This window comes from Channa argus, chromosome 10 (genome assembly GCF_033026475.1).
Source record: "Channa argus isolate prfri chromosome 10, Channa argus male v1.0, whole genome shotgun sequence".
In the NCBI taxonomy this organism is placed as follows: Eukaryota; Metazoa; Chordata; class Actinopteri; order Anabantiformes; family Channidae; genus Channa; species Channa argus.
The window spans coordinates 3,508,501-3,534,096 of NC_090206.1; the positions used below are offsets into that span (position 1 = coordinate 3,508,501).

The 25,596-nt window shown below is 43.3% G+C and overlaps 38 non-coding genes across 38 annotated transcripts; 20 read left to right on the forward strand and 18 right to left on the reverse strand.

Moving 5' to 3' along the window:
• The first annotated feature begins 1,691 nt into the window (after positions 1-1,691).
• trnat-ugu (transfer RNA threonine (anticodon UGU)) lies at positions 1,692-1,765 on the forward strand. Its single transcript has one exon. It is a non-coding gene; the product is annotated as a tRNA-Thr (tRNA).
• Positions 1,766-2,493: 728 nt separating this feature from the next.
• Positions 2,494-2,575, reverse strand: trnal-uag (transfer RNA leucine (anticodon UAG)). Its single transcript has one exon. It is a non-coding gene; the product is annotated as a tRNA-Leu (tRNA).
• Positions 2,576-2,728: 153 nt separating this feature from the next.
• On the reverse strand, positions 2,729-2,802 carry trnat-agu (transfer RNA threonine (anticodon AGU)). Its single transcript has one exon. It is a non-coding gene; the product is annotated as a tRNA-Thr (tRNA).
• A 574-nt stretch (positions 2,803-3,376) lies between these two features.
• Positions 3,377-3,450, forward strand: trnat-cgu (transfer RNA threonine (anticodon CGU)). Its single transcript has one exon. It is a non-coding gene; the product is annotated as a tRNA-Thr (tRNA).
• Positions 3,451-4,104: 654 nt separating this feature from the next.
• On the forward strand, positions 4,105-4,178 carry trnat-cgu (transfer RNA threonine (anticodon CGU)). The gene has a single exon. It is a non-coding gene; the product is annotated as a tRNA-Thr (tRNA).
• Positions 4,179-4,554: 376 nt separating this feature from the next.
• On the reverse strand, positions 4,555-4,628 carry trnat-agu (transfer RNA threonine (anticodon AGU)). Its single transcript has one exon. It is a non-coding gene; the product is annotated as a tRNA-Thr (tRNA).
• Positions 4,629-5,189: 561 nt separating this feature from the next.
• On the forward strand, positions 5,190-5,263 carry trnat-ugu (transfer RNA threonine (anticodon UGU)). Its single transcript has one exon. It is a non-coding gene; the product is annotated as a tRNA-Thr (tRNA).
• Positions 5,264-5,501: 238 nt separating this feature from the next.
• On the reverse strand, positions 5,502-5,575 carry trnat-agu (transfer RNA threonine (anticodon AGU)). Its single transcript has one exon. It is a non-coding gene; the product is annotated as a tRNA-Thr (tRNA).
• A 594-nt stretch (positions 5,576-6,169) lies between these two features.
• trnat-cgu (transfer RNA threonine (anticodon CGU)) lies at positions 6,170-6,243 on the forward strand. Its single transcript has one exon. It is a non-coding gene; the product is annotated as a tRNA-Thr (tRNA).
• Positions 6,244-6,885: 642 nt separating this feature from the next.
• trnat-cgu (transfer RNA threonine (anticodon CGU)) lies at positions 6,886-6,959 on the forward strand. The gene has a single exon. It is a non-coding gene; the product is annotated as a tRNA-Thr (tRNA).
• Positions 6,960-7,279: 320 nt separating this feature from the next.
• Positions 7,280-7,361, reverse strand: trnal-aag (transfer RNA leucine (anticodon AAG)). The gene has a single exon. It is a non-coding gene; the product is annotated as a tRNA-Leu (tRNA).
• Positions 7,362-7,926: 565 nt separating this feature from the next.
• On the forward strand, positions 7,927-8,000 carry trnat-ugu (transfer RNA threonine (anticodon UGU)). The gene has a single exon. It is a non-coding gene; the product is annotated as a tRNA-Thr (tRNA).
• Positions 8,001-8,238: 238 nt separating this feature from the next.
• Positions 8,239-8,312, reverse strand: trnat-agu (transfer RNA threonine (anticodon AGU)). Its single transcript has one exon. It is a non-coding gene; the product is annotated as a tRNA-Thr (tRNA).
• A 582-nt stretch (positions 8,313-8,894) lies between these two features.
• On the forward strand, positions 8,895-8,968 carry trnat-ugu (transfer RNA threonine (anticodon UGU)). Its single transcript has one exon. It is a non-coding gene; the product is annotated as a tRNA-Thr (tRNA).
• An 886-nt stretch (positions 8,969-9,854) lies between these two features.
• trnat-cgu (transfer RNA threonine (anticodon CGU)) lies at positions 9,855-9,928 on the forward strand. Its single transcript has one exon. It is a non-coding gene; the product is annotated as a tRNA-Thr (tRNA).
• A 238-nt stretch (positions 9,929-10,166) lies between these two features.
• On the reverse strand, positions 10,167-10,240 carry trnat-agu (transfer RNA threonine (anticodon AGU)). Its single transcript has one exon. It is a non-coding gene; the product is annotated as a tRNA-Thr (tRNA).
• Positions 10,241-11,344: 1,104 nt separating this feature from the next.
• trnat-ugu (transfer RNA threonine (anticodon UGU)) lies at positions 11,345-11,418 on the forward strand. The gene has a single exon. It is a non-coding gene; the product is annotated as a tRNA-Thr (tRNA).
• An 886-nt stretch (positions 11,419-12,304) lies between these two features.
• trnat-cgu (transfer RNA threonine (anticodon CGU)) lies at positions 12,305-12,378 on the forward strand. The gene has a single exon. It is a non-coding gene; the product is annotated as a tRNA-Thr (tRNA).
• Positions 12,379-12,616: 238 nt separating this feature from the next.
• On the reverse strand, positions 12,617-12,690 carry trnat-agu (transfer RNA threonine (anticodon AGU)). The gene has a single exon. It is a non-coding gene; the product is annotated as a tRNA-Thr (tRNA).
• A 1,092-nt stretch (positions 12,691-13,782) lies between these two features.
• On the forward strand, positions 13,783-13,856 carry trnat-ugu (transfer RNA threonine (anticodon UGU)). Its single transcript has one exon. It is a non-coding gene; the product is annotated as a tRNA-Thr (tRNA).
• Positions 13,857-14,762: 906 nt separating this feature from the next.
• Positions 14,763-14,836, forward strand: trnat-cgu (transfer RNA threonine (anticodon CGU)). Its single transcript has one exon. It is a non-coding gene; the product is annotated as a tRNA-Thr (tRNA).
• A 324-nt stretch (positions 14,837-15,160) lies between these two features.
• Positions 15,161-15,242, reverse strand: trnal-uag (transfer RNA leucine (anticodon UAG)). Its single transcript has one exon. It is a non-coding gene; the product is annotated as a tRNA-Leu (tRNA).
• Positions 15,243-15,819: 577 nt separating this feature from the next.
• Positions 15,820-15,893, forward strand: trnat-cgu (transfer RNA threonine (anticodon CGU)). Its single transcript has one exon. It is a non-coding gene; the product is annotated as a tRNA-Thr (tRNA).
• A 320-nt stretch (positions 15,894-16,213) lies between these two features.
• Positions 16,214-16,295, reverse strand: trnal-aag (transfer RNA leucine (anticodon AAG)). The gene has a single exon. It is a non-coding gene; the product is annotated as a tRNA-Leu (tRNA).
• A 1,089-nt stretch (positions 16,296-17,384) lies between these two features.
• Positions 17,385-17,458, forward strand: trnat-ugu (transfer RNA threonine (anticodon UGU)). Its single transcript has one exon. It is a non-coding gene; the product is annotated as a tRNA-Thr (tRNA).
• A 728-nt stretch (positions 17,459-18,186) lies between these two features.
• On the reverse strand, positions 18,187-18,268 carry trnal-uag (transfer RNA leucine (anticodon UAG)). The gene has a single exon. It is a non-coding gene; the product is annotated as a tRNA-Leu (tRNA).
• Positions 18,269-19,598: 1,330 nt separating this feature from the next.
• trnat-cgu (transfer RNA threonine (anticodon CGU)) lies at positions 19,599-19,672 on the forward strand. Its single transcript has one exon. It is a non-coding gene; the product is annotated as a tRNA-Thr (tRNA).
• A 324-nt stretch (positions 19,673-19,996) lies between these two features.
• On the reverse strand, positions 19,997-20,078 carry trnal-aag (transfer RNA leucine (anticodon AAG)). The gene has a single exon. It is a non-coding gene; the product is annotated as a tRNA-Leu (tRNA).
• A 579-nt stretch (positions 20,079-20,657) lies between these two features.
• trnat-ugu (transfer RNA threonine (anticodon UGU)) lies at positions 20,658-20,731 on the forward strand. Its single transcript has one exon. It is a non-coding gene; the product is annotated as a tRNA-Thr (tRNA).
• Positions 20,732-21,459: 728 nt separating this feature from the next.
• Positions 21,460-21,541, reverse strand: trnal-uag (transfer RNA leucine (anticodon UAG)). The gene has a single exon. It is a non-coding gene; the product is annotated as a tRNA-Leu (tRNA).
• A 153-nt stretch (positions 21,542-21,694) lies between these two features.
• On the reverse strand, positions 21,695-21,768 carry trnat-agu (transfer RNA threonine (anticodon AGU)). The gene has a single exon. It is a non-coding gene; the product is annotated as a tRNA-Thr (tRNA).
• Positions 21,769-22,342: 574 nt separating this feature from the next.
• On the forward strand, positions 22,343-22,416 carry trnat-ugu (transfer RNA threonine (anticodon UGU)). The gene has a single exon. It is a non-coding gene; the product is annotated as a tRNA-Thr (tRNA).
• A 238-nt stretch (positions 22,417-22,654) lies between these two features.
• trnat-agu (transfer RNA threonine (anticodon AGU)) lies at positions 22,655-22,728 on the reverse strand. Its single transcript has one exon. It is a non-coding gene; the product is annotated as a tRNA-Thr (tRNA).
• Positions 22,729-23,238: 510 nt separating this feature from the next.
• trnat-cgu (transfer RNA threonine (anticodon CGU)) lies at positions 23,239-23,312 on the forward strand. Its single transcript has one exon. It is a non-coding gene; the product is annotated as a tRNA-Thr (tRNA).
• A 320-nt stretch (positions 23,313-23,632) lies between these two features.
• Positions 23,633-23,714, reverse strand: trnal-aag (transfer RNA leucine (anticodon AAG)). The gene has a single exon. It is a non-coding gene; the product is annotated as a tRNA-Leu (tRNA).
• Positions 23,715-24,040: 326 nt separating this feature from the next.
• Positions 24,041-24,114, forward strand: trnat-ugu (transfer RNA threonine (anticodon UGU)). The gene has a single exon. It is a non-coding gene; the product is annotated as a tRNA-Thr (tRNA).
• A 728-nt stretch (positions 24,115-24,842) lies between these two features.
• Positions 24,843-24,925, reverse strand: trnal-uag (transfer RNA leucine (anticodon UAG)). The gene has a single exon. It is a non-coding gene; the product is annotated as a tRNA-Leu (tRNA).
• A 153-nt stretch (positions 24,926-25,078) lies between these two features.
• On the reverse strand, positions 25,079-25,152 carry trnat-agu (transfer RNA threonine (anticodon AGU)). The gene has a single exon. It is a non-coding gene; the product is annotated as a tRNA-Thr (tRNA).
• Between the last annotated feature and the right edge of the window lie 444 nt (positions 25,153-25,596).

A 25,596-nucleotide genomic window follows, 5' to 3' on the forward strand; every position in this document is an offset into this window, starting at 1 on the left:
CTGGACTTCTTTGTGTGCGGGGTAGGTACTGGGGCCTAGCGGGTAAAAGCATGTATTGGAGATCTCGTGTATTCCTTCCAGGAGTGCCTTAATCACTTGATGTTTTTGCACGCACCATCTACTTTGACACTACAATGTTCATAAAAGGAGTTGTTTTGTGCTTGAAATGGTTGTTCTATCACTGCCATTTTCGCAAGATCAGCTATTGAGATCAAGTGCTAGCAGTTTCAAGTTGTAACAAAGTTCATGTGGAATCAATTCTGACATGTTGGATTACGCCTTTGCATACATTACCAAGGTGCACTTCCACATGGCGTCCCATGAAGTTTTGTCGCAGAAGGTGCAACTCTAACATCCATCGAAATATAATTGGGTTTTTGGCTCACGGTACATATGGGCAATTTTCTGGGATTTGAAATCCTTTAAATGAGGCGCTGTGTGTCAGATGGCTACAAAATGCCCAACGCATCCGTGAAATCCTGAGATCAAGTTACAAGACTTCCTTGATCGCTGGACTTCTTTGTGTGCGGCGTAGGTACTGGGGCCTAGCGGGTAAAAGCATGTCTTGGAGATCTCGTGTATTCCTTCCAGGAGTGCCTTAATCACTTGATGTTTTTGCACGCACCATCTACTTTGACACTACAATGTTCATAAAAGGAGTTGTTTTGTGCTTGAAATGGTTGTTCTATCACTGCCATTTTCGCAAGATCAGCTATTGAGATCAAGTGCTAGCAGTTTCAAGCTGTAACAAAGTTCATGTGGAATCAATTCTGACATGTTGGATTACGCCTTTGCATACATTACCAAGGTGCACTTCCACATGGCGTCCCATGAAGTTTTGTCGCAGAAGGTGCAACTCTAACATCCATCGAAATATAATTGGGTTTTTGGCTCACGGTACATATGGGCAATTCTCTGGGATTTGAAATCCTTTAAATGAGGCGCTGTGTGTCAGATTGTTACAAAATGCCCAACGCATCCGTGAAATCCTGAGATCAAGTTACAAGACTTCCTTGATCGCTGGACTTCTTTGTGTGCGGCGTAGGTACTGGGGCCTAGCGGGTAAAAGCATGTCTTGGAGATCTCGTGTATTCCTTCCAGGAGTGCCTTAATCACTTGATGTTTTTGCACGCACCATCTACTTTGACACTACAATGTTCATAAAAGGAGTTGTTTTGTGCTTGAAATGGTTGTTCTATCACTGCCATTTTCGCAAGATCAGCTATTGAGATCAAGTGCTAGCAGTTTCAAGCTGTAACAAAGTTCATGTGGAATCAATTCTGACATGTTGGATTACGCCTTTGCATACATTACCAAGGTGCACTTCCACATGGCGTCCCATGAAGTTTTGTCGCAGAAGGTGCAACTCTAACATCCATCGAAATATAATTGGGTTTTTGGCTCACGGTACATATGGGCAATTCTCTGGGATTTGAAATCCTTTAAATGAGGCGCTGTGTGTCAGATTGTTACAAAATGCCCAACGCATCCGTGAAATCCTGAGATCAAGTTACAAGACTTCCTTGATCGCTGGACTTCTTTGTGTGCGGCGTAGGTACTGGGGCCTAGCGGGTAAAAGCATGTCTTGGAGATCTCGTGTATTCCTTCCAGGAGTGCCTTAATCACTTGATGTTTTTGCACGCACCATCTACATATGGGCAATTCTCTGGGATTTGAAATCCTTTAAATGAGGCGCTGTGGCTTAGCTGGTTAAAGTGCCTGTCTTGTAAACAGGAGATCCTGGGTTCAAATCCCAGCAGTGCCTCTTTGTATAAACACTACTTATGACTAGCTTGCTTCTAAATGCCCAGTACAATTTTATTGGTCATTTCAAGGCAAAAGATGTGTAAAGCTACAGTCATGTTGGCAACGGCCAAAAAGGGAGTTGTTTTATGCTTGAAATGCTTCTTCTATCACTCCCGGTTTCGCAAGATCAAATATTGAGATCAAATGCTACAAGGTCCACTATACCACTCTGCTCTATTGCTCTGTCAGGTTGGCACGTTTCAACATTTTCAGTGCACGTAATACTGCTTTTTTTGGGATTATGGGATAAAGAAGCAACTGTGTAATTTCACACAAAAAGTCAGAAGATGTTGTTGCTTTAGCCATAGATGATTTTTTGATGCTTCACGCTGTTCAACCAGCGGTGGAGACTACAAATAAGTCAACTCCTGTCTCAAACAAAGTCATTCATTTGAGATATGGAATCGATAGCCTCTAGTTGTCAGATGGCAGTGGTGGGATTCCACTTGTCCTGAGAGACTGGAGCCTTAAGCCAGCGCTTTGGACCACTCAGCCACACTTCCTGCACATGTTTTTCTGTTGCATTCGTGCAGGTTAGGAGCTAGGAAGCTCAGCAGGGAGGATGTCTTAACTAGAAGAGCTGATCATCTGTGCATAATTGTACAAAGAGTAAACATTGATGACCTGCAAGAGGTAAGAACCCTTTATCATTATAAGAAGTGCTTTCCATATGCACCTGGTGTCAAATGGCAGTGGTGGGATTTGAACCTACGCCTCCTGAGAAACTGGAGCCTAAATCCAGCGCCTTAGACCACTCGGCCACACTACCTCAAGGCGCAGCTTTTGCCTCGGGGAAAAATGACGCAGTAGGCATGTAAGCACGCAGGATAAATTGACAACGAGATCCACGCTTGCTACTAAATGCCCAACGCAATAGTTTAGTCAATTAAAGGCAAAAGATGCATAAAGACACAGTCAGCTCAGGCACTGCTGGGATTTGAACCCAGGATCTCCTGTTTACTAGACAGGCACTTTAAGCAACTAAGCCACAGCGCCACTCAAGACTCAGGCTTCATTTTCAGCCACACAGTCTAAAGGTAAACTCTCAGAGAAGATCACAAAACAATGTCTGCAAAAACCAAGATGCCACTCCATTCTGTGGCTGGATCATCCGTGAAATCCTGAGATCAAGTTACAAGACTTCCTTGATCGCTGGACTTCTTTGTGTGCGGCGTAGGTACTGGGGCCTAGCGGTTAAAAGCATGTCTTGGAGATCTCGTGTATTCCTTCCAGGAGTGCCTTAATCACTTGATGTTTTTGCACGCACCATCTACTTTGACACTACAATGTTCATAAAAGGAGTTGTTTTGTGCTTGAAATGGTTCTTCTATCACTGCCATTTTCGCAAGATCAGATATTGAGATCAAGTGCTAGCAGTTTCAAGCTGTACCAAAGTTCATGTGTAATCAATTCTGATATGTTGGATTACGCCTTTGCATACATTACCAAGGTGCACTTCCACACGGCGTCCCATGAAGTTTTGTCGCAGAAGGTGCAACTCTAACATCCATCCGTTTTTGGCTCTCGGTACATATGGGCAATTCTCTGGGATTTGAAATCGTTTAAATGAGGCGCTGTGGCTTAGCTGGTTAAAGTGCCTGTCTCGTAAACAGGAGATCCTGGGTTCATTTCCCAGCAGTGCCTCTGTGTATAAACACTACTTATGACTAGCTTGCTTCTAAATGCCCAGTACAGTTTTATTAGTCATTTCAAAGCAAAAGATGTGTAAAGCTACAGTCATGTTGGCAAAGGCCAAAAAGGGAGTTGTTTTATGCTTGAAATGGTTCTTCTAACAACAATGAGATCCACGCAAAATGCCCAACGCATCCGTGAAATCCTGAGATCAAGTTACAAGACTTCCTTGATCGCTGGACTTCTTTGTGTGCGGCGTAGGTACTGGGGCCTAGCGGGTAAAAGCATGTCTTGGAGATCTCGTGTATTCCTTCCAGGAGTGCCTTAATCACTTGATGTTTTTGCACGCACCATCTACTTTGACACTACAATGTTCATAAAAGGAGTTGTTTTGTGCTTGAAATGGTTGTTCTATCACTGCCATTTTCGCAAGATCAGATATTGAGATCAAGTGCTAGCAGTTTCAAGCTGTAACAAAGTTCATGTGGAATCAATTCTGACATGTTGGATTACGCCTTTGCATACATTACCAAGGTGCACTTCCACACGGCGTCCCATGAAGTTTTGTCGCAGAAGGTGCAACTCTAACATCCATCGAAATATAATTGGGTTTTTGGCTCACGGTACATATGGGCAATTCTCTGGGATTTGAAATCCTTTAAATGAGGCGCTGTGGCTTAGCTGGTTAAAGTGCCTGTCTCGTAAACAGGAGATCCTGGGTTCAAATCCCAGCAGTGCCTCTGTCTATAAACACCACTTATGACTAGCTTTCTTCTGAATGCCAAATACAATTTCATTGGTCATTTCAAGGCAAAAGATGTGTCTGCCTTTCAACATTTTCAGTGCACATAATACTTCTTTTTCTCCGATTATGGCATGAAGAAGCAACTGTGTAATTTCACACAAAAAGTCAGAAGATGCTGTTTCTTTAGCCATAGATTTTTTTTTTTTTAATGCTGCACACTGTTCAACCTGCGGTGGAGACTACAGATGAGTCAACTCCTGTCTTAAACAAAGTCATTCATTTGAGATATGGAATCAATAGCCTTTAGTTGTCAAATGGCAGTACCTGCGGCATAGGTACTGGGGCCTAGCGGGTAAAGACACAGTCAGCTCAGGCACTGCTGGGATTTGAACCCAGGATCTCCTGTTTACTAGACAGGCACTTTAACCAACTAAGCCACAGCGCCACTCAAGACTCTGGCTTCATTTTCAGCCACACAGTCTAAAGGTAAACTCTCAGAGAAGATCACAAAACAATGTCTGCAAAAAGCAAGATGCCACTCCATTCTGTGGCTGGATCATCCGTGAAATCCTGAGATCAAGTTACAAGACTTCCTTGATCGCTGGACTTCTTTGTGTGCGGCGTAGGTACTGGGGCCTAGCGGGTAAAAGCATGTCTTGGAGATCTCGTGTATTCCTTCCAGGAGTGCCTTAATCACTTGATGTTTTTGCACGCACGATCTACTTTGACACTACAATGTTCATAAAAGGAGTTGTTTTGTGCTTGAAATGGTTCTTCTATCACTGACATTTTCGCAAGATCAGATATTGAGATCAAGTGCTAGCAGTTTCAAGCTGTAACAAAGTTCATGTGGAATCAATTCTGATATGTTGCATACATTACCAAGGTGCACTTCCACACGGCGTCCCATGAGGTTTTGTCGCAGAAGGTGCAACTCTAACATCCATCCGTTTTTGGCTCTCGGTACATATGGGCAATTCTCTGGGATTTGCAATCCTTTAAATGAGGCGCTGTGGCTTAGCTGGTTAAAGCGCCTGTCTTGTAAACAGGAGATTCTGGGTTCAAATCCTAGCAGTGCCTCTGTGTATAAACACTACTTATGACTAGCTTGCTTCTAAATGCCCAGTACAATTTTATTGGTCATTTCAAGGCAAAAGATGTGTAAAGCTACAGTCATGTTGGCAAAGGCCAAAAAGGGAGTTGTTTTATGCTTGAAATGGTTCTTCTAACAACAACGAGATCCACGCTTGCTACTAAATGCCCAACGCAAAAGTTCAGTCAATTAAAGGCAAAAGATGCATAAAGACACAGTCAGCTCAGGCACTGCTGGGATTCAAACCCAGGATCTCCTGTTTACTAGACAGGCACTTTAACCAACTAAACCACAGCGCCACTGAAGCTGCTGGCTTCATTTTCAGCCACACAGTCTAAAGGTAAACTCTCAGAGAAGATCACAAAACAATGTCTGCAAAAAGCAAGATGCCAATCCATTCTGTGGCTGGATCATCCGTGAAACCGTGAAATCCTGAGATCAAGTTACAAGACTTCCTTGATCGCTGGACTTCTTTGTGTGCGGCGTAGGTACTGGGGCCTAGCGGGTAAAAGCATGTCTTGGAGATCTCGTGTATTCCTTCCAGGAGTGCCTTAATCACTTGATGTTTTTGCACGCACCATCTACTTTGACACTACAATGTTCATAAAAGGAGTTGTTTTGTGCTTGAAATGGTTCTTCTATCACTGCCATTTTCGCAAGATCAGATATTGAGATCAAGTGCTAGCAGTTTCAAGCTGTAACAAAGTTCATGTGGAATCAATTCTGACATGTTGGATTACGCCTTTGCATACATTACCAAGGTGCACTTCCACATAGCGTCCCATGAAGATTTGTCGCAGAAGGTGCAACTCTAACATCAATCGAAATATAATTGGGTTTTTGGCTCACGGTACATATGGGCAATTCTCTGGGATTTGAAATCCTTTAAAAGAGGCGCTGTGGCTTAGCTGGTTAAAGTGCCTGTCTCGTAAACAGGAGATCCTGGGTTCATTTCCCAGCAGTGCCTCTTTGTATAAACACTACTTATGACTAGCTTGCTTCTAAATGCCCAGTACAATTTTATTAGTCATTTCAAAGCAAAAGATGTGTAAAGCTACAGTCATGTTGGCAAAGGCCAAAAAGGGAGTTGTTTTATGCTTGAAATGGTTCTTCTAACAACAATGAGATCCACGCAAAATGCCCAACGCATCCGTGAAATCCTGAGATCAAGTTAGAAGACTTCCTTGATCGCTGGACTTCTTTGTGTGCGGCGTAGGTACTGGGGTCTAGCGGGTAAAAGCATGTCTTGGAGATCTCGTGTATTCCTTCCAGGAGTGCCTTAATCACTTGATGTTTTTGCACGCACCATCTACTTTGACACTACAATGTTCATAAAAGGAGTTGTTTTGTGCTTGAAATGGTTGTTCTATCACTGCCATTTTCGCAAGATCAGATATTGAGATCAAGTGCTAGCAGTTTCAAGCTGTAACAAAGTTCATGTGGAATCAATTCTGACATGTTGGATTACGCCTTTGCATACATTACCAAGGTGCACTTCCACACGGCGTCCCATGAAGTTTTGTTGCAGAAGGTGCAACTCTAACATCCATCCGTTTTTGGCTCACGGTACATATGGGCAATTCTCTGGGATTTGAAATCCTTTAAATGAGGCGCTGTGGCTTAGCTGGTTAAAGTGCCTGTCTCGTAAACAGGAGATCCTGGGTTCAAATCCCAGCAGTGCCTCTGTCTATAAACACCACTTATGACTAGCTTTCTTCTGAATGCCCAATACAATTTCATTGGTCATTTCAAGGCAAAAGATGTGTCTGCCTTTAAACATTTTCAGTGCACATAATACTTCTTTTTCTCCGATTATGGCATGAAGAAGCAACTGTGTAATTTCACACAAAAAGTCAGAAGATGCTGTTTCTTTAGCCATAGATTTTTCTTTTTTTAATGCTGCACACTGTTCAACCTGCGGTGGAGACTACAGATGAGTCAACTCCTGTCTTAAACAAAGTCATTAATTTGAGATATGGAATCAATAGCCTTTAGTTGTCAAATGGCAGTGGTGGGATTCGAACCCACGCCTCCTGAGAGACTGGAGCCTTAATCCAGCGCCTTGGACCACTCAGCCACACTACCTCAAGGCGCAGCTTTTTGCCCCGGGGAAAAATAACGCCGTAGGCATGTAAGCGCGTAGGATAAATTGACAACGAGATCCACGCTTGCTACTAAATGCCCAACGCATCCGTGAAATCCTGAGATCAAGTTACAAGACTTCCTTGATCGCTGGACTTCTTTGAGTGCGGCGTAGGTACTGGGGCCTAGCGGGTAAAAGTATGTCTTGGAGATCTCGTGTATTCCTTCCAGGAGTGCCTTAATCACTTGATGTTTTTGCACGCACCATCTACTTTGACACTACAATGTTCATAAAAGGAGTTGTTTTGTGCTTGAAATGGTTGTTCTATCACTGCCATTTTCGCAAGATCAGCTATTGAGATCAAGTGCTAGCAGTTTCAAGCTGTAACAAAGTTCATGTGGAATCAATTCTGACATGTTGGATTACGCCTTTGCATACATTACCAAGGTGCACTTCCACATGGCGTCCCATGAAGTTTTGTCGCAGAATGTGCAACTCTAACATCCATCCGTTTTTGGCTCACGGTACATATGGGCAATTCTCTGGGATTTGAAATCGTTTAAATGAGGCGCTTTGGCTTAGCTGGTTAAAGTGCCTGTCTTGTAAACAGGAGATCCTGGGTTCAAATCCTAGCAGTGCCTCTGTGTATAAACACTACTTATGACTAGCTTGCTTCTAAATGCCCAGTACAATTTTATTGGTCATTTCAAGGCAAAAGATGTGTAAAGCTACAGTCATGTTGGCAAAGGCCAAAAAGGGAGTTGTTTTATGCTTGAAATGGTTCTTCTAACAACAACGAGATCCACGCTTGCTACTAAATGCCCAACGCAAAAGTTCAGTCAATTAAAGGCAAAAGATGCATAAAGACACAGTCAGCTCAGGCACTGCTGGGATTCGAACCCAGGATCTCCTGTTTACTAGACAGGCACTTTAACCAACTAAACCACAGCGCCACTGAAGCTGCTGGCTTCATTTTCAGCCACACAGTCTAAAGGTAAACTCTCAGAGAAGATCACAAAACAATGTCTGCAAAAAGCAAGATGCCAATCCATTCTGTGGCTGGATCATCCGTGAAACCGTGAAATCCTGAGATCAAGTTACAAGACTTCCTTGATCGCTGGACTTCTTTGTGTGCGGCGTAGGTACTGGGGCCTAGCGGGTAAAAGCATGTCTTGGAGATCTCGTGTATTCCTTCCAGGAGTGCCTTAATCACTTGATGTTTTTGCACGCACCATCTACTTTGACACTACAATGTTCATAAAAGGAGTTGTTTTGTGCTTGAAAGGGTTCTTCTATCACTGCCATTTTCGCAAGATCAGATATTGAGATCAAGTGCTAGCAGTTTCAAGCTGTACCAAAGTTCATGTGTAATCAATTCTGATATGTTGGTTTACGCCTTTGCATACATTACCAAGGTGCACTTCCACATGGCGTCCCATGAAGTTTTGTCGCAGAATGTGCAACTCTAACATCCATCCGTTTTTGGCTCACGGTACATATGGGCAATTCTCTGGGATTTGAAATCGTTTAAATGAGGCGCTTTGGCTTAGCTGGTTAAAGCGCCTGTCTTGTAAACAGGAGATCCTGGGTTCAAATCCTAGCAGTGTCTCTGTGTATAAACACTACTTATGACTAGCTTGCTTCTAAATGCCCAGTACAATTTTATTGGTCATTTCAAGGCAAAAGATGTGTAAAGCTACAGTCATGTTGGCAAAGGCCAAAAAGGGAGTTGTTTTATGCTTGAAATGGTTCTTCTAACAACAACGAGATCCACGCTTGCTACTAAATGCCCAACGCAAAAGTTCAGTCAATTAAAGGCAAAAGATGCATAAAGACACAGTCAGCTCAGGCACTGCTGGGATTCGAACCAAGGATCTCCTGTTTACTAGACAGGCACTTTAACCTACTAAGCCACAGCGCCACTCAAGACTCTGGCTTCATTTTCAGCCACACAGTCTAAAGGTAAACTCTCAGAGAAGATCACAAAACAATGTCTGCAAAAAGCAAGATGCCACTCCATTCTGTGGGTGGATCATCCGTGAAATCCTGAGATCAAGTTACAAGACTTCCTTGATCGCTGGACTTCTTTGTGTGCGGCGTAGGTACTGGGGCCTAGCGGGTAAAAGCATGTCTTGGAGATCTCGTGTATTCCTTCCAGGAGTGCCTTAATCACTTGATGTTTTTGCACGCACCATCTACTTTGACACTACAATGTTCATAAAAGGAGTTGTTTTGTGCTTGAAATGGTTCTTCTATCACTGCCATTTTCGCAAGATCAGATATTGAGATCAAGTGCTAGCAGTTTCAAGCTGTACCAAAGTTCATGTGTAATCAATTTTGATATGTTGGATTACGCCTTTGCATACATTACCAAGGTGCACTTCCACACGGCGTCCCATGAAGTTTTGTCGCAGAAGGTGCAACTCTAACATCCATCCGTTTTTGGCTCTCGGTACATATGGGCAATTCTCTGGGATTCGAAATCGTTTAAATGAGGCGCTGTGGCTTAGCTGGTTAAAGTGCCTGTCTCGTAAACAGGAGATCCTGGGTTCATTTCCCAGCAGTGCCTCTGTGTATAAACACTACTTATGACTAGCTTGCTTCTAAATGCCCAGTACAATTTTATTAGTCATTTCAAAGCAAAAGATGTGTAAAGCTACAGTCATGTTGGCAAAGGCCAAAAAGGGAGTTGTTTTATGCTTGAAATGGTTCTTCTAACAACAACGAGATCCACGCTTGCTACTAAATGCCCAACGCAAAAGTTCAGTCAATTAAAGGCAAAAGATGCATAAAGACACAATCAACTCAGACACTGCTGGGATTCGAACCCAGGATTTCCTGTTTACTAGACAGGCACTTTAACCAACTAAGCCACAGCACCACTCAAGCTGCTGGCTTCATTTTCAGCCACACAGTCTAAAAGTAAACTCTCAGAGAAGATCACAAAACAATGTCTGCAAAAAGCAAGATGCCACTCCATTCTGTGGCTGGATCATCGGTGAAACCGTGAAATCCTGAGATCAAGTTACAAGACTTCCTTGATCGCTGGACTTCTTTGTGTGCGGCGTAGGTACTGGGGCCTAGCGGGTAAAAGCATGTCTTGGAGATCTCGTGTATTCCTTCCAGGAGTGCCTTAATCACTTGATGTTTTTGCACGCACCATCTACTTTGACACTACAATGTTCATAAAAGGAGTTGTTTTGTGCTTGAAATGGTTGTTCTATCACTGCCATTTTCGCAAGATCAGATATTGAGATCAAGTGCTAGCAGTTTCAAGCTGTAACAAAGTTCATGTGGAATCAATTCTGACATGTTGGATTACGCCTTTGCATACATTACCAAGGTGCACTTCCACATGGCGTCCCATGAAGTTTTGTCGCAGAAGGTGCAACTCTAACATCCATCGAAATATAATTGGGTTTTTGGCTCACGGTACATATGGGCAATTCTCTGGGATTTGAAATCCTTTAAATGAGGCGCTGTGTGTCAGATGGCTACAAAATGCCCAACGCATCCGTGAAATCCTGAGATCAAGTTACAAGACTTCCTTGATCGCTGGACTTCTTTGTGTGCGGCGTAGGTACTGGGGCCTAGCGGGTAAAAGCATGTATTGGAGATCTCGTGTATTCCTTCCAGGAGTGCCTTAATCACTTGATGTTTTTGCACGCACCATCTACTTTGACACTACAATGTTCATAAAAGGAGTTGTTTTGTGCTTGAAATGGTTGTTCTATCACTGCCATTTTCGCAAGATCAGATATTGAGATCAAGTGCTAGCAGTTTCAAACTGTAACAAAGTTCATGTGGAATCAATTCTGACATGTTGGATTACGCCTTTGCATACATTACCAAGGTGCACTTCCACATGGCGTCCCATGAAGTTTTGTCGCAGAAGGTGCAACTCTAACATCCATCGAAATATAATTGGGTTTTTGGCTCACGGTACATATGGGCAATTCTCTGGGATTTGAAATCGTTTAAGTGAGGCGCTGTGGCTTAGCTGGTTAAAGCGCCTGTCTTGTAAACAGGAGATCCTGGGTTCAAATCCCAGCAGTACCTCTGTGTATAAACACTACTTATGACTAGCTTGCTTCTAAATGCCCAGTACAATTTTATTGGTCATTTCAAGGCAAAAGATGTGTAAAGCTACAGTCATGTTGGCAAAGGCCAAAAAGGGAGTTGTTTTATGCTTGAAATGGTTCTTCTAACAACAACGAGATCCACGCTTGCTACTAAATGCCCAACGCAATAGTTTAGTCAATTAAAGGCAGAAGATGCATAAAGACACTGTCAGCTCAGGCACTGCTGGGATTCGAACCCAGGATCTGCTGTTAACTAGACAGGCACTTTAACCAACTAGGCCACAGCGCCACTCAAGCTGCTGGCTTCATTTTCAGCCACACAGTCTAAAGGTAAACTCTCAGAGAAGATCACAAAACAATGTCTGCAAAAAGCAAGATGCCACTCCATTCTGTGGGTGGATCATCCGTGAAATCCTGAGATCAAGTTACAAGACTTCCTTGATCGCTGGACTTCTTTGTGTGCGGCGTAGGTACTGGGGCCTAGCGGGTAAAAGCATGTCTTGGAGATCTCGTGTATTCCTTCCAGGAGTGCCTTAATCACTTGATGTTTTTGCACGCACCATCTACTTTGACACTACAATGTTCATAAAAGGAGTTGTTTTGTGCTTGAAATGGTTCTTCTATCACTGCCATTTTCGCAAGATCAGATATTGAGATCAAGTGCTAGCAGTTTCAAGCTGTACCAAAGTTCATGTGTAATCAATTCTGATATGTTGGATTACGCCTTTGCATACATTACCAAGGTGCACTTCCACACGGCGTCCCATGAAGTTTTGTCGCAGAAGGTGCAACTCTAACATCCATCCGTTTTTGGCTCTCGGTACATATGGGCAATTCTCTGGGATTCGAAATCGTTTAAATGAGGCGCTGTGGCTTAGCTGGTTAAAGTGCCTGTCTCGTAAACAGGAGATCCTGGGTTCATTTCCCAGCAGTGCCTCTGTGTATAAACACTACTTATGACTAGCTTGCTTCTAAATGCCCAGTACAATTTTATTAGTCATTTCAAAGCAAAAGATGTGTAAAGCTACAGTCATGTTGGCAAAGGCCAAAAAGGGAGTTGTTTTATGCTTGAAATGGTTCTTCTAACAACAACGAGATCCACGCTTGCTACTAAATGCCCAACGCAAAAGTTCAGTCAATTAAAGGCAAAAGATGCATAAAGACACAATCAACTCAGACACTGCTGGGATTCGAACCCAGGATTTCCTGTTTACTAGACAGGCACTTTAACCAACTAAGCCACAGCACCACTCAAGTTGCTGGCTTCATTTTCAGCCACACAGTCTAAAAGTAAACTCTCAGAGAAGATCACAAAACAATGTCTGCAAAAAGCAAGATGCCACTCCATTCTGTGGCTGGATCATCGGTGAAACCGTGAAATCCTGAGATCAAGTTACAAGACTTCCTTGATCGCTGGACTTCTTTGTGTGCGGCGTAGGTACTGGGGCCTAGCGGGTAAAAGCATGTCTTGGAGATCTCGTGTATTCCTTCCAGGAGTGCCTTAATCACTTGATGTTTTTGCACGCACCATCTACTTTGACACTACAATGTTCATAAAAGGAGTTGTTTTGTGCTTGAAATGGTTGTTCTATCACTGCCATTTTCGCAAGATCAGATATTGAGATCAAGTGCTAGCAGTTTCAAGCTGTAACAAAGTTCATGTGGAATCAATTCTGACATGTTGGATTACGCCTTTGCATACATTACCAAGGTGCACTTCCACATGGCGTCCCATGAAGTTTTGTCGCAGAAGGTGCAACTCTAACATCCATCGAAATATAATTGGGTTTTTGGCTCACGGTACATATGGGCAATTCTCTGGGATTTGAAATCCTTTAAATGAGGCGCTGTGTGTCAGATGGCTACAAAATGCCCAACGCATCCGTGAAATCCTGAGATCAAGTTACAAGACTTCCTTGATCGCTGGACTTCTTTGTGTGCGGCGTAGGTACTGGGGCCTAGCGGGTAAAAGCATGTCTTGGAGATCTCGTGTATTCCTTCCAGGAGTGCCTTAATCACTTGATGTTTTTGCACGCACCATCTACTTTGACACTACAATGTTCATAAAAGGAGTTGTTTTGTGCTTGAAATGGTTGTTCTATCACTGCCATTTTCGCAAGATCAGATATTGAGATCAAGTGCTAGCAGTTTCAAACTGTAACAAAGTTCATGTGGAATCAATTCTGACATGTTGGATTACGCCTTTGCATACATTACCAAGGTGCACTTCCACATGGCGTCCCATGAAGTTTTGTCGCAGAAGGTGCAACTCTAACATCCATCCGTTTTTGGCTCACGGTACATATGGGCAATTCTCTGGGATTTGAAATCGTTTAAATGAGGCGCTGTGGCTTAGCTGGTTAAAGCGCCTGTCTTGTAAACAGGAGATCCTGGGTTCAAATCCCAGCAGTGCCTCTGTGTATAAACACTACTTATGACTAGCTTGCTTCTAAATGCCCAGTACAATTTTATTGGTCATTTCAAGGCAAAAGATGTGTAAAGCTACAGTCATGTTGGCAAAGGCCAAAAAGGGAGTTGTTTTATGCTTGAAATGGTTCTTCTAACAACAACGAGATCCACGCTTGCTACTAAATGCCCAACGCAATAGTTTAGTCAATTAAAGGCAGAAGATGCATAAAGACACTGTCAGCTCAGGCACTGCTGGGATTCGAACCCAGGATCTGCTGTTAACTAGACAGGCACTTTAACCAACTAGGCCACAGCGCCACTCAAGCTGCTGGCTTCATTTTCAGCCACACAGTCTAAAGGTAAACTCTCAGAGAAGATCACAAAACAATGTCTGCAAAAAGCAAGATGCCAATCCATTCTATGGCTGGATCATCCGTGAAACCGTGAAATCCTGAGATCAAGTTACAAGACTTCCTTGATCGCTGGACTTCTTTGTGTGCGGCGTAGGTACTGGGGCCTAGCGGGTAAAAGCATGTCTTGGAGATCTCGTGTATTCCTTCCAGGAGTGCCTTAATCACTTGATGTTTTTGCACGCACCATCTACTTTGACACTACAATGTTCATAAAAGGAGTTGTTTTGTGCTTGAAATGGTTGTTCTATCACTGCCATTTTCGCAAGATCAGATATTGAGATCAAGTGCTAGCAGTTTCAAGCTGTAACAAAGTTCATGTGGAATCAATTCTGACATGTTGGATTACGCCTTTGCATACATTACCAAGGTGCACTTCCACATGGCGTCCCATGAAGTTTTGTCGCAGAAGGTGCAACTCTAACATCCATCGAAATATAATTGGGTTTTTGGCTCACGGTACATATGGGCAATTCTCTGGGATTTGAAATCCTTTAAATGAGGCGCTGTGGCTTAGCTGGTTAAAGTGCCTGTCTCGTAAACAGGAGATCCTGGGTTCAAATCCCAGCAGTGCCTCTGTCTATAAACACCACTTATGACTAGCTTTCTTCTGAATGCCCAATACAATTTCATTGGTCATTTCAAGGCAAAAGATGTGTCTGCCTTTCAACATTTTCAGTGTACATAATACTTCTTTTTCTCCGATTATGGCATGAAGAAGCAACTGTGTAATTTCACACAAAAAGTCAGAAGATGCTGTTTCTTTAGCCATAGATTTTTTTTTTTTTTTTTAATGCTGCACACTGTTCAACCTGCGGTGGAGACTACAGATGAGTCAACTCCTGTCTTAAACAAAGTCATTCATTTGAGATATGGAATCAATAGCCTTTAGTTGTCAAATGGCAGTGGTGGGATTCGAACCCACGCCTCCTGAGAGACTGGAGCCTAAATCCAGCGCCTTAGACCACTCAGCCACACTACCTCAAGGCGCAGCTTTTTGCCCCGGGGAAAAATAACGCCGTAGGCATGTAAGCGCGTAGGATAAATTGACAACGAGATCCACGCTTGCTACTAAATGCCCAACGCATCCGTGAAATCCTGAGATCAAGTTACAAGACTTCCTTGATCGCTGGACTTCTTTGTGTGCGGCGTAGGTACTGGGGCCTAGCGGGTAAAAGCATGTCTTGGAGATCTCGTGTATTCCTTCCAGGAGTGCCTTAATCACTTGATGTTTTTGCACGCACCATCTACTTTGACACTACAATGTTCATAAAAGGAGTTGTTTTGTGCTTGAAATGGTTCTTCTATCACTGCCATTTTCGCAAGATCAGATATTGAGATCAAGTGCTAGCAGTTTCAAGCTGTAACAAAGTTCATGTGGAATCAATTCTGACATGTTGGATTACGCCTTTGCATACATTACCAAGGTGCACTTCCACATGGCGTCCCATGAAGTTTTGTCGCAGAAGGTGCAACTCTAACATCCATCGAAATATAATTGGGTTTTTGGCTCACGGTACATATGGGCAATTCTCTGGGATTTGAAATCCTTTAAATGAGGCGCTGTGGCTTAGCTGGTTAAAGTGCCTGTCTCGTAAACAGGAGATCCTGGGTTCAAATCCCAGCAGTGCCTCTGTCTATAAACACCACTTATGACTAGCTTTCTTCTGAATGCCCAATACAATTTCATTGGTCATTTCAAGGCAAAAGATGTGTCTGTCTTTCAACATTTTCAGTGCACATAATACTTCTTTTTCTCCGATTATGGCATGAAGAAGCAACTGTGTAATTTCACACAAAAAGTCAGAAGATGTTGTTTCTTTAGCCATAGATTTTTTTTTTTTTAATGCTGCACACTGTTCAACCTGCGGTGGAGACTACAGATGAGTCAACTCCTGTCTTAAACAAAGTCATTCATTTGAGATATGGAATCAATAGCCTTTAGTTGTCAAATGGCAGTGGTGGGATTCGAACCCACGCCTCCTGAGAGACTGGAGCCTTAATCCAGCGCCTTGGACCACTCGGCCACACTACCTCAAGAAGCAGCTTTTTGCCCCGGGGAAAAATAACGCCGTAGGCATGTGAGCACGTAGGATAAATTGACAACGAGATCCACGCTTGCTACTAAATGCCCAACGCAATAGTTTAGTCAATTAAAAGCAAAAGATGAATAAAGACACAGTCAGCTCATGTGGAATCAATTCTGACATGTTGGATTACGCCTTTGCATACATTACCAAGGTGCACTTCCACACAGCGTCCCATGAAGTTTTGTCGCAGAAGGTGCAACTCTAACAGCCATCGAAATATAATTGGGTTTTTGGCTCACGGTACATATGGGCAATTCTCTGGGATTTGAAATCCTTTAAATGAGGCGCTTTGTGTCAGATTGTTACAAAATGCCCAGCGCATCCGTGAAATCCTGAGATCAAGTTACAAGACTTCCTTGATCGCTGGACTTCTTTGTGTGCGGCGTAGGTACTGGGGCCTAGCGGGTAAAAGCATGTCTTGGAGATCTCGTGTATTCCTTCCAGGAGTGCCTTAATCACTTGATGTTTTTGCACGCACCATCTACTTTGACACTACAATGTTCATAAAAGGAGTTGTTTTGTGCTTGAAATGGTTCTTCTATCACTGCCATTTTCGCAAGATCAGATATTGAGATCAAGTGCTAGCAGTTTCAAGCTGTAACAAAGTTCATGTGGAATCAATTCTGACATGTTGGATTACGCCTTTGCATACATTACCAAGGTGCACTTCCACATGGCGTCCCATGAAGTTTTGTCGCAGAAGGTGCAACTCTAACATCCATCGAAATATAATTGGGTTTTTGGCTCACGGTACATATGGGCAATTCTCTGGGATTTGAAATCCTTTAAATGAGGCGCTGAGTGTCAGATGGCTACAAAATACCCAACGCATCCGTGAAATCCTGAGATCAAGTTACAAGACTTCCTTGATCGCTGGACTTCTTTGTGTACGGCGTAGGTACTGGGGCCTAGCGGGTAAAAGCATGTCTTGGAGATCTCGTGTATTCCTTCCAGGAGTGCCTTAATCACTTGATGTTTTTGCACGCACCATCTACATATGGGCAATTCTCTGGGATTTGAAATCCTTTAAATGAGGCGCTGTGGCTTAGCTGGTTAAAGTGCCTGTCTTGTAAACAGGAGATCCTGGGTTCAAATCCCAGCAGTGCCTCTGTGTATAAACACTACTTATGACTAGCTTGCTTCTAAATGCCCAGTACAATTTTATTGGTCATTTCAAGGCAAAAGATGTGTAAAGCTACAGTCATGTTGGCAACGGCCAAAAAGGGAGTTGTTTTATGCTTGAAATGCTTCTTCTATCACTCCCGGTTTCGCAAGATCAAATATTGAGATCAAATGCTACAAGGTCCACTATACCACTCTGCTCTATTGCTCTGTCAGGTTGGCACGTTTCAACATTTTCAGTGCACGTAATACTGCTTTTTTTGGGATTATGGGATAAAGAAGCAACTGTGTAATTTCACACAAAAAGTCAGAAGATGTTGTTGCTTTAGCCATAGATGATTTTTTGATGCTTCACGCTGTTCAACCAGCGGTGGAGACTACAAATAAGTCAACTCCTGTCTCAAACAAAGTCATTCATTTGAGATATGGAATCGATAGCCTCTAGTTGTCAGATGGCAGTGGTGGGATTCCACTTGTCCTGAGAGACTGGAGCCTTAAGCCAGCGCTTTGGACCACTCAGCCACACTTCCTGCACTTGTTTTTCTGTTGCATTCGTGCAGGTTACGAGCTAGGAAGCTCAACAGGGAGGATGTCTTAACTAGAAGAGCTGATCATCTGTGCATAATTGTACAAAGAGTAAACATTGATGACCTGCAAGAGGTAAGAACCCTTTATCATTATAAGAAGTGCTTTCCATATGCACCTGGTGTCAAATGGCAGTGGTGGGATTTGAACCCACGCCTCCTGAGAGACTGGAGCCTAAATCCAGCGCCTTAGACCACTCGGCCACACTACCTCAAGGCGCAGCTTTTGCCTCGGGGAAAAATAACGCACTAGGCATGTAAGCGCGCAGGATAAATTGACAACGAGATCCACGCTTGCTACTAAATTCCCAACGCAAAAGTTCAGTCAATTAAAGGCAGAAGATGCATAAAGACACTGTCAGCTCAGGCACTGCTGGGATTCGAACCCAGGATCTGCTGTTAACTAGACAGGCACTTTAACCAACTAGGCCACAGCGCCACTCAAGCTGCTGGCTTCATTTTCAGCCACACAGTCTAAAGGTAAACTCTCAGAGAAGATCACAAAACAATGTCTGCAAAAAGCAAGATGCCAATCCATTCTGTGGCTGGATCATCGGTGAAACCGTGAAATCCTGAGATCAAGTTACAAGACTTCCTTGATCGCTGGACTTCTTTGTGTGCGGCGTAGGTACTGGGGCCTAGCGGGTAAAAGCATGTCTTGGAGATCTCGTGTATTCCTTCCAGGAGTGCCTTAATCACTTGATGTTTTTGCACGCACCATCTACTTTGACACTACAATGTTCATAAAAGGAGTTGTTTTGTGCTTGAAATGGTTGTTCTATCACTGCCATTTTCGCAAGATCAGATATTGAGATCAAGTGCTAGCAGTTTCAAGCTGTAACAAAGTTCATGTGGAATCAATTCTGACATGTTGGATTACGCCTTTGCATACATTACCAAGGTGCACTTCCACATGGCGTCCCATGAAGTTTTGTCGCAGAAGGTGCAACTCTAACATCCATCGAAATATAATTGGGTTTTTGGCTCACGGTACATATGGGCAATTCTCTGGGATTTGAAATCCTTTAAATGAGGCGCTGAGTGTCAGATGGCTACAAAATACCCAACGCATCCGTGAAATCCTGAGATCAAGTTACAAGACTTCCTTGATTGCTGGACTTCTTTGTGTGCGGCGTAGGTACTGGGGCCTAGCGGGTAAAAGCATGTCTTGGAGATCTCGTGTATTCCTTCCAGGATTGCCTTATCACTTGATGTTTTTGCACGCACCATCTACTTTGACACTACAATGTTCATAAAAGGAGTTGTTTTGTGCTTGAAATGGTTGTTCTATCACTGCCATTTTCGCAAGATCAGATATTGAGATCAATTGCTAGCAGTTTCAAGCTGTAACAAAGTTCATGTGGAATCAATTCTGACATGTTGGATTACGCCTTTGCATACATTACCAAGGTGCACTTCCACATGGCGTCCCATGAAGTTTTGTCGCAGAAGGTGCAACTCTAACATCCATCGAAATATAATTGGGTTTTTGGCTCACGGTACATATGGGCAATTCTCTGGGATTTGAAATCCTTTAAATGAGGCGCTGTGGCTTAGCTGGTTAAAGTGCCTGTCTCGTAAACAGGAGATCCTGGGTTCAAATCCCAGCAGTGCCTCTGTCTATAAACACCACTTATGACTAGCTTTCTTCTGAATGCCCAATACAATTTCATTGGTCATTTTAAGGCAAAAGATGTGTCTGCCTTTCAACATTTTCAGTGTACATAATACTTCTTTTTCTCCGATTATGGCATGAAGAAGCAACTGTGTAATTTCACACAAAAAGTCAGAAGATGCTGTTTCTTTAGCCATAGATTTTTTTTTTTTTTTTTAATGCTGCACACTGTTCAACCTGCGGTGGAGACTACAGATGAGTCAACTCCTGTCTTAAACAAAGTCATTCATTTGAGATATGGAATCAATAGCCTTTAGTTGTCAAATGGCAGTGGTGGGATTCGAACCCACGCCTCCTGAGAGACTGGAGCCTTAATCCAGCGCCTTGGACCACTCGGCCACACTACCTCAAGAAGCAGCTTTTTGCCCCGGGGAAAAATAACGCCGTAGGCATGTGAGCACGTAGGATAAATTGACAACGAGATCCACGCTTGCTACTAAATGCCCAACGCAATAGTTTAGTCAATTAAAAGCAAAAGATGAATAAAGACACAGTCAGCTCATGTGGAATCAATTCTGACATGTTGGATTACGCCTTTGCATACATTACCATGGTGCACTTCCACACAGCGTCCCATGAAGTTTTGTCGCAGAAGGTGCAACTCTAACAGCCATCGAAATATAATTGGGTTTTTGGCTCACGGTACATATGGGCAATTCTCTGGGATTTGAAATCCTTTAAATGAGGCGCTTTGTGTCAGATTGTTACAAAATGCCCAGCGCATCCGTGAAATCCTGAGATCAAGTTACAAGACTTCCTTGATCGCTGGACTTCTTTGTGTGCGGCGTAGGTACTGGGGCCTAGCGGGTAAAAGCATGTCTTGGAGATCTCGTGTATTCCTTCCAGGAGTGCCTTAATCACTTGATGTTTTTGCACGCACCATCTACATATGGGCAATTCTCTGGGATTTGAAATCCTTTAAATGAGGCGCTGTGGCTTAGCTGGTTAAAGTGCCTGTCTTGTAAACAGGAGATCCTGGGTTCAAATCCTAGCAGTGCCTCTGTGTATAAACACTACTTATGACTAGCTTGCTTCTAAATGCCCAGTACAATTTTATTGGTCATTTCAAGGCAAAAGATGTGTAAAGCTACAGTCATGTTGGCAACGGCCAAAAAGGGAGTTGTTTTATGCTTGAAATGCTTCTTCTATCACTCCCGGTTTCGCAAGATCAAATATTGAGATCAAATGCTACAAGGTCCACTATACCACTCTGCTCTATTGCTCTGTCAGGTTGGCACGTTTCAACATTTTCAGTGCACGTAATACTGCTTTTTTTGGGATTATGGGATAAAGAAGCAACTGTGTAATTTCACACAAAAAGTCAGAAGATGTTGTTGCTTTAGCCATAGATGATTTTTTGATGCTTCACGCTGTTCAACCAGCGGTGGAGACTACAAATAAGTCAACTCCTGTCTCAAACAAAGTCATTCATTTGAGATATGGAATCGATAGCCTCTAGTTGTCAGATGGCAGTGGTGGGATTCCACTTGTCCTGAGAGACTGGAGCCTTAAGCCAGCGCTCTGGACCACTCAGCCACACTTCCTGCACTTGTTTTTCTGTTGCATTCGTGCAGGTTACGAGCTAGGAAGCTCAGCAGGGAGGATGTCTTAACTAGAAGAGCTGATCATCTGTGCATAATTGTACAAAGAGTAAACATTGATGACCTGCAAGAGGTAAGAACCCTTTATCATTATAAGAAGTGCTTTCCATATGCACCTGGTGTCAAATGGCAGTGGTGGGATTTGAACCCACGCCTCCTGAGAGACTGGAGCCTAAATCCAGCGCCTTAGACCACTCGGCCACACTACCTCAAGGCGCAGCTTTTGCCTCGGGGAAAAATAACGCAGTAGGCATGTAAGCGCGCAGGATAAATTGACAACGAGATCCACGCTTGCTACTAAATGCCCAACGCAATAGTTTAGTCAATTAAAGGCAAAAGATGCATAAAGACACAGTCAGCTCAGGCACTGCTGGGATTTGAACCCAGGATCTCCTGTTTACTAGACAGGCACTTTAACCAACTAAGCCACAGCGCCACTCAAGACTCTGGCTTCATTTTCAGCCACACAGTCTAAAGGTAAACTCTCAGAGAAGATCACAAAACAATGTCTGCAAAAAGCAAGATGCCACTCCATTCTGTGGCTGGATCATCCGTGAAATCCTGAGATCAAGTTACAAGACTTCCTTGATCGCTGGACTTCTTTGTGTGCGGCGTAGGTACTGGGGCCTAGCGGGTAAAAGCATGTCTTGGAGATCTCGTGTATTCCTTCCAGGAGTGCCTTAATCACTTGATGTTTTTGCACGCACCATCTACTTTGACACTACAATGTTCATAAAAGGAGTTGTTTTGTGCTTGAAATGGTTCTTCTATCACTGCCGTTTTCGCAAGATCAGATATTGAGATCAAGTGCTAGCAGTTTCAAGCTGTACCAAAGTTCATGTGTAATCAATTCTGATATGTTGGATTACGCCTTTGCATACATTACCAAGGTGCACTTCCACATGGCGTCCCATGAAGTTTTGTCGCAGAATGTGCAACTCTAACATCCATCCGTTTTTGGCTCACGGTACATATGGGCAATTCTCTGGGATTTGAAATCGTTTAAATGAGGCGCTTTGGCTTAGTTGGTTAAAGCGCCTGTCTTGTAAACAGGAGATCCTGAGTTCAAATCCTAGCAGTGCCTCTGTGTATAAACACTACTTATGACTAGCTTGCTTCTAAATGCCCAGTACAATTTTATTGGTCATTTCAAGGCAAAAGATGTGTAAAGCTACAGTCATGTTGGCAAAGGCCAAAAAGGGAGTTGTTTTATGCTTGAAATGGTTCTTCTAACAACAACGAGATCCACGCTTGCTACTAAATGCCCAACGCAAAAGTTCAGTCAATTAAAGGCAAAAGATGCATAAAGACACAGTCAGCTCAGGCACTGCTGGGATTCGAATCCAGGATCTCCTGTTTACTAGACAGGCACTTTAACCAACTAAGCCACAGCACCACTCAAGACTCTGGCTTCATTTTCAGCCACACAGTCTAAAGGTAAACTCTCAGAGAAGATCACAAAACAATGTCTGCAAAAAGCAAGATGCCACTCCATTCTGTGGCTGGATCATCCGTGAAATCCTGAGATCAAGTTACAAGACTTCCTTGATCGCTGGACTTCTTTGTGTGCGGCGTAGGTACTGGGGCCTAGCGGGTAAAAGCATGTCTTGGAGATCTCGTGTATTCCTTCCAAGAGTGCCTTAATCACTTGATGTTTTTGCACGCACCATCTACTTTGACACTACAATGTTCATAAAAGGAGTTGTTTTGTGCTTGAAATGGATGTTCTATCACTGCCATTTTCGCAAGATCAGCTATTGACTACATTACCAAGGTGCACTTCCACATGGCGTCCCATGAAGTTTTGTCGCAGAAGGTGCAACTCTAACATCCATCGAAATATAATTGGGTTTTTGGCTCACGGTACATATGGGCAATTCTCTGGGATTTGAAATCATTTAAATGAGGCGCTGTGGCTTAGCTGGTTAAAGTGCCTGTCTCGTAAACAGGAGATCCTGGGTTCAAATCCCAGCAGTGCCTCTGTCTATAAACACCACTTATGACTAGCTTTCTTCTGAATGCCCAATACAATTTCATTGGTCATTTCAAGGCAAAAGATGTGTCTGCCTTTCAACATTTTCAGTGCACATAATACTTCTTTTTCTCCGATTATGGCATGAAGAAGCAACTGTGTAATTTCACACAAAAAGTCAGAAGATGTTGTTTCTTTAGCCATAGATTTTTTTTTTTTTAATGCTGCACACTGTTCAACCTGCGGTGGAGACTACAGATGAGTCAACTCCTGTCTTAAACAAAGTCATTCATTTGAGATATGGAATCAATAGCCTTTAGTTGTTAAATGGCAGTGGTGGGATTCGAACCCACGCCTCCTGAGAGACTGGAGCCTTAATCCAGCGCCTTGGACCACTCGGCCACACTACCTCAAGAAGCAGCTTTTTGCCCCGGGGAAAAATAACGCCGTAGGCATGTGAGCACGTAGGATAAATTGACAACGAGATCCACGCTTGCTACTAAATGCCCAACGCAATAGTTTAGTCAATTAAAAGCAAAAGATGAATAAAGACACAGTCAGCTCATGTGGAATCAATTCTGACATGTTGGATTACGCCTTTGCATACATTACCAAGGTGCACTTCCACACGGCGTCCCATGAAGTTTTGTTGCAGAAGGTGCAACTCTAACATCCATCCGTTTTTGGCTCACGGTACATATGGGCAATTCTGTGGGATTTGAAATAGTTTAAATGAGGCGCTGTGGCTTAGCTGGTTAAAGCGCCTGTCTTGTAAACAGGAGATCCTGGGTTCAAATCCCAGCAGTGCCTCTGTGTATAAACACTACTTATGACTAGCTTGCTTCTAAATGCCCAGTACAATTTTATTGTTCATTTCAAGGCAAAAGCTGTGTAAAGCTACAGTCATGTTGGCAAAGGCCAAAAAGGGAGTTGTTTTATGCTTGAAATGGTTATTCTATCACTCCCGGTTTCGCAAGATCAAATATTGAGATCAAATGCTACAAGGTCCACTATACCACTCTGCTCTATTGCTCTGTCAGGTTGGCACGTTTCAACATTTTCAGTGCACGTAATACTGCTTTTTTTGGGATTATGGGATAAAGAAGCAACTGTGTAATTTCACACAAAAACTCAGAAGATGTTGTTGCTTTAGCCATAGATGATTTTTTGATGCTTCACGCTGTTCAACCAGCGGTGGAGACTACAGATAAGTCAACTCCTGTCTCAAACAAAGTCATTCATTTGAGATATGGAATCGATAGCCTGTAGTTGTCAGATGGCAGTGGTGGGATTCCACTTGTCCTGAGAGACTGGAGCCTTAAGCCAGCGGTTTGGACCACTCAGCCACACTTCCTGCACTTGTTTTTCTGTTGCATTCGTGCAGGTTACGAGCTAGGAAGCTCAGCAGGGAGGATGTCTTAACTAGAAGAGCTGATCATCTGTGCATAATTGTACAAAGAGTAAACATTGATGACCTGCAAGAGGTAAGAACCCTATATCATTATAAGAAGCTCTTTCTATAGGCACCTGGTGTCAAATGGCAGTGGTGGGATTTGAACCCACGCCTCCTGAGAGACTGGAGCCTAAATCCAGCGCCTTAGACCACATCGGCCACACAACCTCAAGGCGCAGCTTTTGCCTCGGGGAAAAATAACGCAGTAGGCATGTAAGCGCGTAGTATAAATTGACAACGAGATCCACGCTTGCTACTAAATGCCCAACGCAATAGTTTAGTCAATTAAAGGCAAAAGATGCATAAAGACACAGTCAGCTCAGGCACTGCTGGGATTCGAACCCATGATTTCCTGTTTACTAGACAGGCACTTTAACCAACTAAGCCACAGCGCCACTCAAGACTCTGGCTTTTTTTTCAGCCACACAGTCTAAAGGTAAACTCTCAGAGAAGATCACAAAACAATGTCTGCAAAAAGCAAGATGCCACTCCATTCTGTGGCTGGATCATCCGTGAAATCCTGAGATCAAGTTACAAGACTTCCTTGATCGCTGGACTTCTTTGTGTGCGGCGTAGGTACTGGGGCCTAGCGGGTAAAAGCATGTCTTGGAGATCTCGTGTATTCCTTCCAGGATTGCCTTATCACTTGATGTTTTTGCACGCACCATCTACTTTGACACTACAATGTTCATAAAAGGAGTTGTTTTGTGCTTGAAATGGTTGTTCTATCACTGCCATTTTCGCAAGATCAGATATTGAGATCAATTGCTAGCAGTTTCAAGCTGTAACAAAGTTCATGTGGAATCAATTCTGACATGTTGGATTACGCCTTTGCATAC